This window comes from Oryx dammah, unplaced genomic scaffold, assembly GCF_014754425.2.
Source record: "Oryx dammah isolate SB20612 unplaced genomic scaffold, SCBI_Odam_1.1 HiC_scaffold_14, whole genome shotgun sequence".
Classification (NCBI taxonomy): Eukaryota; Metazoa; Chordata; class Mammalia; order Artiodactyla; family Bovidae; genus Oryx; species Oryx dammah.
In genome coordinates, this window is record NW_024070198.1 from 3725094 (window position 1) to 3739702 (window position 14609).

At 35.3% G+C, this 14609-nt stretch overlaps 1 long non-coding RNA gene across 1 annotated transcript; it reads left to right on the top strand.

The window, feature by feature from the left end:
* The first annotated feature begins 427 nt into the window (after positions 1 to 427).
* Positions 428 to 9418, top strand: LOC120873764. The gene is made up of 3 exons (XR_005723523.1): positions 428 to 438; positions 8418 to 8424; positions 9336 to 9418. It is a non-coding gene; the product is annotated as an uncharacterized LOC120873764 (long non-coding RNA).
* Positions 9419 to 14609: the final 5191 nt, after the last annotated feature.

Consider the following 14609-nt stretch of genomic DNA (forward strand, 5'->3'; position numbering starts at 1 on the left):
AGTAACCTTGAGAGAACTGATCTGAGGAGGCAAGGACAGGACCCAGGTTTTATAGAAGTTTTGTAAAAAAAACCAAGTAGTTTGGATATCAAAAGTTGTTGTTAATGAAAAGCAGATATCTCAAGCTAAGAAATTTAATGCTATTCTTTGTATAGGAAAATGCAAGGATTGTCTCCTGAATCATTCCTTTGATGTGCTCCTCACTCACCTAGGGCGAGCATTCTGTGTTTTCACATCCTGAGTTTCCTCAGGGCTCACCTTAGGGTGTCCAAAGGCTCCTAGATGGCAGGTATTCTTTCCTTTCTGAGTTTCATCAGAGCTCACCAGCTCACCTTTGGTGGTGGCTATAAACTCTGATGACTGTGACATCCTTTGTTTACTGATACAGCAAGAAATATTCTATTTCTCACCTTCAGTCTTCTTGTTGTATTTCACAATGTTGACTTAAAAAAAAATGAACAATATGAAAATTATGAGTTAAGTTTTATTTGGGGCAAAATGAGGACTGCTGCCTGGGAGACAACATGTCAGATAGCTCTGAGAAACTGCTCCAAAGAGGCAGGGGTGGAGGGAGCTGGGGTGGGGCTGGGGTGGGGAATGTCAGCATATATGTAATTTTGGTAAAGGGAGAAATACATGTAATCAAGCACATATTTTTGCCGAAATTTTCTGCTGGTCTCCTGAAGCTCCTGAAGGCACAAGGAATAGTCATCACTATGAAGGGTTTTAGTTCTTTTCTAGATACAAGAAGATACAAGAATTGGGCTCATAAAGTTGGCTCCTGAAATCTCTAACCATCTGAAAACTTGTCTTGTCAATCCTCTGCCCCCATACTCTGATGAGTACAGAGTGCCTCATTTCTGCTCTCCACCCTGAACTCCTTTCAGGGTCAGCTGCAACAGCACCTGATTTAATCCTTCTAGAGGTAGATGGCAAGTGTCTATGGAAAGTATCAGTTTGTAGTTGACAATGATGAACAAATATAAATTATCAAATCTTTGACTTTTATCTCTAGACTATTAACTTGTAATTGAGAAATTCTTTCCCTAAAAATTTCAAGGTAAGCCCAAAATAAATAAGCTCAATGCAATCTTTTACATTAAATTGTGTTAATATTTCAATTCAAATAATTTCACAGACACTACCCTTTTTCCCTTTATGTAGAGAATTTCTTCATGAAAATATTTCATGTAACAAAATTCAATATATATGATCTCTTTATGTGAGTTTATTGAATATTTTGCCAAACTTAGAAGCTGGAGAAAATGAGAACACTTGTAAAGTTTTTTTTTCTATTTGGTACAGAAAATATTTTATCCAATTGAAAAATGGGAGCTCAAGCAAAAGATTTTTTTCTATAAGTTATTCTAAAGAGTTCATCTAGAATTTCAAAATAAAATTTTACTCTTTTCACTTTACCTTTTAGCTTGTTCAATCCCCTAATAATTTTGTAGGGCTCTATTTATATATATTTTTCCTCTATGTAGTCTTTATTTGTAATAATTATAATTCACTAGAAACTCCAAAATTGATATTTTTTGGTGGTGTACTCACTGAATGATTTTATTGAGGATTCCAAGGTTATATTTTTTAAACAAAATGCAACCATATTTTAGAACACTAGTTTTTAGAAAGATACAGTATTATTTTAAGACCCTAAATTGGTCATCAAAGGCTCTATTTCTAACATTTATTTAATGAAAGTGTTAGTCTCTCTGTCATGTCTGATTCTTTGTGACCCCATGGAATATAGTCCCCCAGACACCCCTGTCCATGGAAGTTTCTAGGTAAGAATATCGGAGTGGGCTGCCATTTCCTTCTGCAGGGTATGTTCCCAACCTACAGGAGGAACACACATTCCTTATGTCTCCTGCATTGACAGACGAGTTCTTTATCACTAGTACCACCTGGGAAGCCCTGAATAATGAAAGCACACTGCAAAAGACAGTGTACTTAAACATGTTTAGCTTCAAAAATGTGTAGATAATCTCGCTTTGAATGGAATACAGTATTGCACTTCACGAGTTACATGTAACTGCACCTTATGCCCGTTGTGCAGCTGCTTGTTTTAAATATTTGTTTTAGGGCATAGTCTTATTAATATAACCAGTCACTGCTATGATTGGTGCTATTGCTTCTTTAGCAATTTTATCTTCTACTTTGCATGTGGTCAATGATAAAATTACAGTAAATGACAACAAATATTGTATGTGAACACCAGTTTTCTTGAGAATTGAAAGTCTTAGTTTTTGCTTTTGCAGTATATGTGTACTTTTGGGGAGGGGTCAGCTGTTCATTGCTGTAGAAAGGGTTTATGGTTAAAATTAAATAAGCACTAAAATACTAAATCAATAAACTAATATTCATTATAGATTATTCCAAATAATAAATGACAAGTACAGTGTTATAAGAAGTGTCAGGCTATTCTATATACTCTATAGCAGGACTGTTGGATCTGTATTTCCTATACTTATTTTACATTCACCAAAACTGTAATTCTCTCATTTTCACAATAACCGCACCTACTGCCATCTGTGCCTTGTGATTTCAAGTATCTCACAGACTATGGCAGAGACTATGGCCCCATCTGCCTGGTCAACTAAGTGGTCAGTCTTTGATGATGGCTCTGAATTCTTCAATCACTATGTTCTTTTTAAACAGTGGAGGGCTGTATGTGCTGTCTATGAAATACTGCTGGAGTTACCTTGTCTAGAAGGGATCAGGAAAAGAGATTTGTCTTATAGCTTATTTATTACTTATTTAACCATAAGGTGAGAAAATTGCTCTTCACCCATTTGTGTTTTCACAACTGGAGTTACAAAGTGGAGATCTAGCAAAATAATCCTGACATGTTTTTATCTGTCTACTAATAGTAACATTTTGTTAATTATTGAGAAATCTGGGGCAAAAGCTAAACAAAAGTGACATCAGAAAAATAAGGGACTAGGACTGTGCAGGACAAACAAAATGTGTGGTCTTCCCAGATGTAATATACTTCACTCAATACCAAGAATGTCTTAACCATTCATTTAATAATATAGATCACATTTTTTCCAGTTAATACAATAAAAATAAAAATTTGGATTTTGCTATTGTACCTTTTTTTTTCCCTCAAAGAGAGAGATGTAAATTTTGATTTAGTGTTAATTTTTAAGTTTAATTCTTTTTCTTTAGCTAATTTGTAAGTGTTCGTAGCACTTTCTTTTAAAAACTGCGTGGAGTTTTTAAACAGTCTGGAATCTGTAGAAGCCTGGGGAAGCTGCCCAAGTTTGAGAAAGGGAAATTGTTCAGAACGCATCTGCTTCTACCACCTCAGTTTCAACTGAGGAGACGAAAAAGGCTAAGAAGAAGGGACAAGCCTAAAGTCTCAACCAAAAAAGAGCCCAGAGATGCTCACCCACAGTGCCCTAGCTTCCCCATTTTCAGAGGAGCAAGTGGCCTTGAATTCTACCCATGGTGACATGGGTCTCCAACTCTTCTAGAGAGTGCAGATCTGATACTACCTTCCCCCACCCACAGGGAATGTGTTGGAGAGTTATGGATGGACCCATTCTCCCTGACCATTAGCACCATCCTAAAAGCCCGCCCTTGGAAAGGGGGCTGAAACTTGGCTCTGAAAATTCCTCCCAGAAGAGGTCAGCTTTTAGCTGCCTGCTCCGTCTGGAGAGGTCCTAGCACCCGGACCTGAGGCTATGGCAGGATCACTTCAGAGCCGGTGGTTAGGGGAACAGCCAAGCTGAGACAGGACAGGTCCAAGCAATCCGGGCTGGGCAGGGGTTTTTCTCAGGGCATATTCCTAGCCGCTTTACCTGTCAGCTGGTTCTGGACAATACGAGTGGCACTTGGTAGAGTCTTGGGCCTTCACAGATACTGCCACTGACCTCTTTTTTTGCAACTGAGTCTGCACATATAGCAGTTCTAGGAGAGAGGAGGTCCTCTAGGATAGCGGAGAGCCCTGAACCTCCTGGGTAAGGCTCAGCTTGGCTTTTCCATGGATGAAGCTGCTTCCCTAGACCCACACCCTGGCCCTGTGCTCAGGTGACATTGTCAGAGCAGCCAGACGCAACAGGTCCTGGTCACTCCGCAGTGGTTGTGTTCACCACGTAGTGTGTTCGCACTGCCATCACTGGGCTGTCTAGTTGTCTGCCTCCTTCTCCCCCGGCACCTTTCAGTGGTCCAGGGGGCCTTTCTCCTAGAGCCCCTGCTGTCCTCCTTTAGCTGTTGCTTGACCTCCTCCAGGGCTGCCATCTGCTGCTCTCTCTGACTTGGGGAAGCATGACAGGTATACACTCTGTCCCTCCGCGAGGATGCTGAGCTCCTTGCAGCCAGTGGCTCAGGGTTCCTGGCATCACGCTTCAGGTTCTCTTCAGCCCCCTGGGCATGCCTTGCAGCTGTGTTCCTAGTCACTTTGCCTTTCAAGTCACAAAAAACTTAATGCTTTTCGTCTCTTTCTTCCTGTCTTATCAGCTTTTTGTCACACAGTCTTGCGGCATGATTTTACTAACTTTCCCAATGTAGCAATACATTTCTACAAACAAAATTTAAATCATTCTTGTCTTCCCAGCAAAACCCCAGTTATCTTCTATTTTCTCTCCTGAGAACTTTTCTGCTGCTATATAGTTAAACAGTAGTGGTAATGATATCATTTAACATTTGCTTAGAGATTATTATTTATGAAGCACCATTCTAGGTGATTTCCATACACTGATTCACTTAGTTCCACAGCAATGTGGATTGTACAGCTCTACAGACACGTTTATGGATGATGAAAGTGAAGACAGAGAGGATAAATGACCTGCCCAAGTTTGCAGATATTCAGGGACAGAACCAAGATTTATTCCACATAGTCTGATTGAAGAATCTGTTATTAAGCATTGTATGTTGTGTGCTTGTGTAAAGATATGTACATATGAGGGTGTGTGTGTGTGTGTGTGTGTTTAGGTGGTAAGTGTATATGTATATCTTGATGCTGAATACAAAGTAGAGCAAAAGGTAATTTTACATTCTAAGTCAGGTTAAATTTTTTGTAATCTTTTTTATTTGCTTGTTATTGGTATAAATTTGTTTTGTTTCTAAATATGTAACAATAAAATATCTCACATGTCAGGGTTACTAAATTTCCTCAGAGCCTACATATAATATAAGTACCACCATGCTAGAGAAACACTTGAACTTCATAATGACAAAGATTATCTGTTTTTTACCAGACTGTGTGTTACACAAGGTCCACTTGATCAGACCAAAACTCTGGGCCCTCCCTTCATTCACCAAAGAACTCTGAGGAAAGGATAATCCTGCCAAAGAAAGTAATATGACAATAGACTTAAGTCCAGTAAAGAGTGAGGGGCAGATGGCATACATGTAATAATACTGCTTCAAAAATTTTGTTATGACATCTGAAATTTGTAAATGATAGAATGTTATTTAAATATCTATTCATTTTAAAAAATTCATAAGAAAAGAGACTTCAAAATAATATTTAGGTTCAAAACTTGTAATTTTTAAACTAAATTTCATCCAACCTGTCCTTAAATGGTTCATGAAATGCAGTATAAAGTTTTTTATAATGCCCCATATACATTTATAACACACAATAACATTTAGATTCATGTAAGATGTCCCTGGTGGCTCGGTGGGTAAGAATCCATCTGCAATGCAGAGACCTGGATTCCACCCCTGGGTTAGGAAGATCCCCTCAAGGAGGGCATGGCGACCAACTCCAGTGTTCTTGCCTGCAGAATCCCCATGGACAGACCAGCCTGGTGGGCTGCGGTCTATGGGGTCGCAAAGTGTCAAACATGACTGAGCAGCTAAGCACAGCACACACAGTGCCCTTAAATTTTAGCCTGCTACCTTAAATGGTTCTAAAATTTTAAAAATATTGGTATTCTCAGATAATTATTGTCAATAAACTTAGTCTTTGAATACTGACACATATAAAAGGTTAATGATTAAGTTCCTGTTAACCAGGGTTTATATACAGACAAATGCATTAGTCTGATATAATTATGATTCAAGGTGCCAATTTTGCCCTAACACATAACTAAGATGTATAATAGAGTAACACCATAAATAGAAAAGAATCAACTAGTATGTTTTAATAAAAGCCTGTAAATTAACCACAGTTTAAATGGAACTCAGTAAATTACTTTGGAAAAGACATTTGTTTAATGATCATAAACTAGAATCTGATTAACCCAGTATGTCAACTATTAATATCTTATATACGCAAAATTAATGTAACTAGAATAGAAATAGAATAACTAAAATAGAAAATGAATAACTAGAATAGAAACATGTTATATATGTTAAGAAACATGAAACACATGAACTATAAAGAAAACATGAAATATATGTTATAATTTTTGTTTTCTATCTTGTTTTTATAAATACATTTTTAGAAGCCGTGTCTTATCAGGTTTCTGTTTCATAGACTATAGCTGTGAAGACACTAGGATGTAAAACTCTTTTTGAAACCATTCGTTCAAAATGATTAAAAAATTTCAGAATTAAAAATAAAAGCAGTTGTTTTAATGTACTTACCAAAATTCAATGAATCATAAAGCATAGCATTTGAGATGGTTTTATTTTTGTACAGCATGGTTTTACCTTGTCTTATTCAGGTTGCCTGAACTGGTTGTTGCTCAAATGTCTATCATCTTCACATACTTTAGGCTTCAGTTTAAATATTACTTAACCAGATCACTCTGTCTTATCATACTGTCTGAAGTAAGTGCCATTTCCCAGAGTTGTTATCTTAGGCTCTGACACAATCTCTTAAAAGTCAATTTCCTTGCAAGTTTATAAATAGTTTTTTCTCACTGTGTTTCCCCTTACTAGAATGTAACTACTTGAGAATAGTTACACAATAATGTTTCATTGACATCCAAGTAACAAAGTTTCCCATGGGCTAACATAAATTTAGAAAAGAATAATTGCTATATGAATTGTTGTTGTTGTTCAGTCACTGAGTCTTGTCTGACTTTTTGTGACCCCCAAGAGCTGAAACACCTCAGGCTCCTTTGTCCTCCACTATCTCCTAGAGTTTGCTCAAATTCATGTCAATTTGCTCAAACTGAGTCAGTGATGTTACCTAACCATCTCATCCTCTGCTGCTCCCTTCTTTTGCATTCAATCTTTCCCATCATCAGGCTCTTTTCCAATGTGCCAGTTCTTCACATCAGATGGCCAAATTATTGGAGCTTTAGCTTCAACATCAGTCCTTCCAAAAAATATTCAGGGTTGATTTCTTCTAATACGAATGTGTACCAAAAACAAACAAAAAAGTTAAGTACCCAGAAAGGGTGGAGAGGGGCATTATATCAATACTATAAGACAGAGTGAGAAAAACTTGAATAATTGCCCATGTGTTTATGACGTAGTCTTATACATCCATGGGGATTATTGGTATTTTGGGAAATGAAGCCTGGAACTGAAAAATTAGTTGTACATATTTTTTTCAGCATGGAATTTGATTTACTTTCATGATGTTTTACTATGAAACTAATTTTATAAATGTGTACCCACATTTACAGTCTACTGTTTTATGGTTTATTTGTGTTTTTGTTATTGTTCTTGTCATATTAGAAAAATATCTTCACATCTCATGCATGACAGATAAATCTTACCAAGTTATTGCAGTCTATTAATTTCTGTGGGTGCAAACTCAGAATAATGCTTGGTTCACAGCAGGTACTTATAAATCACTGCTGAATGGGTGAAAAAGTAAGTACATGATTGAATGCAATTGTCTCCTACTGTCATCCCCTTTAATAATGAATTTGTGCTAATAGCTTAATTTCCTGGATTAATGCTTACCTATCTACTATTGGAAACTATCAACTTAACATCTTCTGTCTCAAAATTACAGTATCCGGGCTCTTGGGGCATTGCAGGTAGGCCTTTCACAATCTGTCCCCCAATTTTTCTACACCTTGTACAGCTGAAGAGAAACCACATTATTTGTAGGGCTCATATTTCCCTGCTTTGGGTATTTATTAATTCTGATTCCCTCTTTTTTCACTTTTTACTTCTCTTGTGAAATTTATCAACTGCCAGAGCCCTATCCAAGATCTCAGTGTTCTTTGAAGATGTCTCAGGACTTCTTCCTGTCTTTTCCACTCCCTGGTTCTCTTCAGTGGTTGACAAAGTCCTGATAATTTATTATAGTCTGCCTTAAATTATAATTATTAATACATGTGGGCAAAAACCTACTGATCTCAACTGGTAAACTTTCCAAGAACAGGGATTTGCATCTCTGATTCTTTGTGTCTTCCACACAACTTACCTGAGATTTAGATATTTTAAAGATTTTGATTGGCAGTATTTAATTCAAATTGTTAGCACCTTTCACATCTATATACCAAGCTGAAAGTACTCTGTAAAAATTAAAATAAAAAATATCAATTTTATAGTAGATTTAATGTCAGTGTAGTTAAGAGTAGTTACACAGTAATATTCCATTAGTAAAGATTTGAGAATAAAATTCTACTTTTCAAACAAAGATAAAAATATGTATCTGTAAAATTAGATGTTAAGGTTTCCATGATGAGTTTACAAACTATATGGCAAAGTGTGAAATAAAATTTTGAATGTAACAATTCATACTTTTGGACCCATTAACACTTTATATCAGAATCAATTTCAGGTGGATTAGACAATGTGGTTTAAATTTTCTAATTTAAAAATAAATAGAATTGAACATCAGATGTCTGTACTAAGTATATTTTCAGTTTAAAGGAATAAAAATAAATGCAAGTATTTTCAGTGTATAATAATTTAATGATTATGTCAAATGGTATAAGATGAAAGTGTATGGGGGAGGCAAATTTTTGCATCTGTCCTCTTAGGGGTTTTCTCCTGCACAAATTTCACATGCCTTTATAGAAGGTTGAACAAAGAGAAACATGTGAAAAAGTAACAAAGCCATTTTGTTGTTTCGTCGCTCAGTCATGTCTGATGCTTTTGTGAGCCCATTGACTATAGCCTGCCAGGCTCCTCTGTCTATGACACTACCTAGGCAAGAATACTGGAGTGGGTTGCCGTTTCATTCTGCCAGGGGATCTTCTTGACCCAGAGATAGAACCCACATCTTCTGCATTGCAGGTGGATTCTTACCCTGAGCCACCTAAACCGGGTTGAGAGGCTAAATGAAGATAAACATTTGTTTTTCAAATTATAAACTTTACTTTTTTCTGGATTATTTGGTAGCTTTAATTTTTTTTTTTTTATATTACAGTTGATATACAATGTTATGTTAGTTTTGGTTGTAACAGAAAATTGATTCATTTTTTTAGATTCTTTTCCCACATAGATTACTACAGGATGTTGAATAGAATTCCCTATGCCATAGAGTAGGTCCTTGTTATCTATATTATATATAGTAGTATGTCTGTGTTAATCTCAAATTCATAATTTAGAGAATAAGAATTATTCTAACAATGTCACCTTATAGAGAATTTCCTTGGTTTCAGCTTCTCTTTCCTGTTAATATTAATAATAAGAATATTATGTTTCTCCTGGAACAGGGAGAATATTTTTCACATGTAAATTTCATCTCCTACTTTTTTAGAAAAAGAAGAAAGTTTAGAGTGTTCTTTGTATATTTGTAGTTTTCATTGTGTGTGTGACTTTAGCTCAAAAGTGACATATTTTGAGGCATTCTGCAACCTCCAAAGGCATGCTATGAGCTGAGATAGCAAATTTACAAAAAAAATGCAACCAATACAATATTGTTAACATGTAAAAGTTGGGGTTTTCCCAACCTAGGGATCAAACACCAGTCTCCTGTATTGCAGGCACATTGTTTAATGTTAAGATAACCATGAAGGATGGTTATCATAATCTTTTAAGAAGGATATTCATATATATAGTCGCATCCTTACATATACATCCTTCACCCACATTCTTACATATACATAGACATACACATTTTTGCTGTTCAGTTGCCAAGCGGTGTCCGACTCTTTGTGACCCCATTGACTGCAGCATACATGGATAGAAAACAATAAGAAGACCAAGTTTATTAGAACCTTCAACTACTTACTTATTTCAAAAATACAAATTTTAAAATGTCATATGAGTTTTTAAAAAGATAAAACAATGGATAATAAAATTTTTAAAACTTTATTTGAGCATTCATTGATTCAAACAGGGCAAGACCAAACTGGAAATTCTTAGGAACATTCCACTAACAGGAGTTTGAAGAGAGAATTTTATGGAGAAAAGACATATTCAAAGTAAGGACTTTATTGATTAACTATAGCTTAAAGCTTTATTGGCTGTTTGTAATTGGTTATCCTTGGGTTTGATTTCATAACCTCAAGGCATTCACAGAAGTAGATTTTGTTTTGCTTATAAGCAGCCTCAGAGTCAGAGCAGTATCAATCTCACTCTAACATCCTCCTTATTTAATTAGTTTAATGATTTTTACCTATGAATTTAGCTATGTTTTTCTGTGAGACTAGCTAAATCTTGGAAAGTTGGAGAACAATGGATGGCATTGTTAGTCATTAGGATAATATATATACTAATATACTAAAATATATCCTAAGGTGGAAGGGTTAGTCACTCAGTTGTGTACTACTCTTTGTGACCCCATGGACTGTAGCCCACCAGTCTCTACTGTCCATGAAATTCTCCAGGCAAGCATACTAGAGTGCGTTGCCATTCCTTTCTCCAGGGGATCTTCCCAACCCAGGGATCAAACACCAGTCTCCTGTATTGTAGGCCTATTCTTTACTATCGAGATAACCATAAAGGATGGTTATCATAATCCTTAGGAAAGATATTCATATATGCAGTCTCCTTCACCCACATCCTTACATACACATAGATGTACACGTTGTTGTGTCGTTGCCAAGTGGTGTCCGACTCTTTGTGACCCTGTGGACTGCAGCACACCAGGCTTCCCTGTCCGTCACTGTTTCCTGGAGTTTACCCAAGTTCATGTCCATCGAGTCAGTGAGGCCATCCAACCATCTCATCCTCTGTTGCCCCCTTCTCCTCTGCCCTCAATCTTTCCCAGCATCAGGGGCTTTTCCAATGAGTGGGCTGTCTGCATCAGAAAGAAAATATGCTTGATGATGTGTATGACACCTAAAAAAGTGGAGAGTCTCGTTCATGTAGTCAAACATATTTTCTTTTTAACAGAGAAGCAAAGTTGATTCCAATTTTGTCATTTTACCCCCATAATACACTAAGGTTTTACTTGGGCTTTGCCAATTTAAATGCAGAGATTCATTGAACCACTGGAGGTAAAGAAAAACCTTAAAAAAGTATGTAAGAATTCTACAGTATTTTTTTAATTGCCAATTACAAAGCATAATCTGTTATCTACAGGGAATTCTTACATTTCCTCAGAATTTGTTAAATGTAATATGGCTGTTTTTCTGAGAAAGTATGTAATAGAATCTGAGTGATCTCTGAAACATGCCTCAGCTGACTTTCACTTAAGTTTGCATAAGATAAATCATTTTTGTAGATCTTTGTATTTAAAAGGCTTTTAGAACTTGTGAAGCAGTTTCTATCTTGCAAAAAACAATATTTTTTTCTAATAAAAGCTCTCTCATGCAAAGACAATCTAAAAGAAAAATGTCTAATAGTATACATGTTTAAATCCTACCTTTATTTTAATATACATAAACTCCATCTCTCCTTTTTTTGCACCTTTGAATTTTTGTTATGTTCTAACAATACCATAAATATTCTATAAAATGTAATTTAAAAAATGATGTGTTCTATGTGAGCTTTCTCAGTAGGAAAAAGTAATGATGAGATGTGCACTCTTGAACTATGCCAAAAATAATTTCATGGAGTTATTGTAGCATGCTGAGTATTAGAAGGCCTTTTAGATTTCAAACTGGTATTGTAATGATTTATAATATCCAAATACTCTGAAGTGGCCATTCATTGAGCATCTTGTTATGCAAAATAGTCACTAACCTTTCTGCAAAGTCATATATTAATCGCTTTGTTCACAAACAAAGCCCTGTTCACTTAACAGCTTTTTCTAGAATTTTATGCCTATCTTTGACTAAGATAAAACTATTTTAAAAAAATCAAAGACCATTCCTTATTTAAACATGTTTTTTGCTTTATCTTGAAAAAAAAATCATAATATTTTGGTTAGATGTTTACCTAGGTTTAAAAATGACCTTGATAAATATAGTGACTAAGAATTTCTTTTCATAAAAAATGTATTTTCTTTTGGTCTATTCAACTTCTCTATTATATACCAGTGTTTTTGTTTGAAATATAAACTTATTCTTCTGATTAACAATAGCTATTACATATTTCTTTGTTTGTTGTTTTTTAGTCTCTAAGTTGTGTCTGACTCTTTGTGGAGTCAGAGTGGACTACATTAGGCTACTCTCTCCTAGAAAACAGTACTGGAGTGGGTTGCCCTTCCCTTCCCCAGGGGATCTTCTCTGACCCAGGGATTGAACCCCAGTCTGCCACACTAAAGGCAGATTCTGTATCACTGAGCCACCAGGGAAGTCTGGTGGCTTATATTTCTTATGTCACTGAAACTACTATTTTAAGGGCTTTTAAGAAAAATGAATGCAATATAAAACTTTTGATTTTTTTTTTTTTAAGAATCTCTGGGTTTTTAAGCAGATAAATGGTCATGAAATCTATTTCATGACAACCAGGAGGAATTTATGTTATCTTTTCTAAAAGGTTTGAAGTGAAATATTCAAAATAGTTCTCCAATTTAAATGGTTTTATCACTTGAATTCAAGAAGGTATTTTCTATCACTGAAAGAGTCTTACTTTAACTTCTTTCTGGTTAAATCCACTTCAGATGTGACAATTTTGTGACACAGATCACCACTACTCAGCCATCCCACATCCTGAACACAGCGTCCTTTCCCAGATCAGTAATCAAATCATTCACATAAATGTTCACTATCAAATGACTGCTATTAATTCTTGAGTTGAAGCCAGTGTCCACTTGTGATTTAAAACTACATGGTCTTGAATCACAGATCTGTAAGACATATTAGAAATGGTCAGGTACAACATACTGACTTTATAAATCAATAAATAAGAGCATAGTTTGATAGAGAACTTTGTCAAATGCCAAACAGTAAAGTGGACTGACAACACTCCTTCTACTGTATGATTCTGCTTTACTATATCATGACTTAAAATATTAAGGGATTTTATTAAACTGGATGGAGTAGTTGTGATGATTATTAAAAAAATGAAATAAAAGCAATGCATACTTTTGTATTTTTATCAATTTTAACTTCTTTAGTGTTTATATTGGATTCAGAATTCAAAGTGTCACTCTATTATGAATGGAGTTTTCAGAGATTGAAATTCCATTCTTGAAACATAACAGTCTTTTACCTTAATAAATATCAAACAGCTTTCTTATTCAGGTATTGTCAAGGTAGAGTGGTTGCTTAATTAGATCACACCATAAATGTGTCTATGGTTGTGCATTTATTTACTGGCATGTTTAGGAGCTGAAATGCAGTTAAACTATCTCATTGATTGAATACTGCATTACTACATCCCAGATATTCCAGAGGCCAATCAAGAATAAGACTTTAAAAAGCAAACAGTTTTCATAGTTAGTAATTCTAGTATTAGTTTGTGTTCATTAGATAACATGTCTCCAAAGAGCTGTGTGAAGTTGTGTGTGTGCCTGGAGTGCTGCAGGCCATGGTGCTGCAAAGAGTCAGACATGACTGAGTGGCTGAATTGAACTGAACTAACATAGACCTCTAGAGGAGGTATTATCAAAGTATCAATCTAGAAAATTAGGTTTTAAATTTTTTTTATAGTCATGATAAATAAACTACCTCAGGAGCTGGTACTAACCTTAGATGTCACTTTTATTCTATCTCTTAATTTTAGTAAATGTAGAAATTATTTTTTTAAAAACTGCACTCTGGATATAAGCTCTGATTTATAACTTCTCAAAACTAGGACTGATGATGTAAGTATTAAATTGAAATTTTAAGTAATTATTTGACCTTTGAAAGTATAATGATAACATATAGGCACAATCAAACAAAATTGAATTTTTTATATATAATTTATATTTGCTAAAATTGTTCAAATTTTCCATTTAATTCAACTGTTGTCTCCATGTCTGGAGGCATTCAATACCTTAAATATTAATTTTCAAACCTTCTTCACTTTCTTTTATACTTTATAATGTATAATCATTACTCGGAAACCCCTGAGCAACACCACTGTATTGCCAAATAGACCCAAAGTACAGTGAAATGTGATTTATTTAGATTGGGATTAATTGAGGGTTTAGCGTTATTCAGAAGTGAATAGCAACTTTCTAGGGAAAACCTGAGTCATTTTTCATCTATGGCACTGTACTCAGAGCCTATGTACATTAAGGAAATCACTATAATATTTGTCCTTTTAGTACAATCATTGTTGATTAAAAAAGATAAAGTGGCATATCCTTTTTAGAGCTTTTATTAAAGTCTGTTAAGAAATTATCTATGTCAGGAGTTTCCAAAATACATTCCATGAAGCCATAGAGCTATACAGAAATATCACAGATACTGCCAAGGGACCAAAGTGGGCTTGGCAGGTGCAGGTATAAATACTGAAGACCATAACAAGCCCCATCT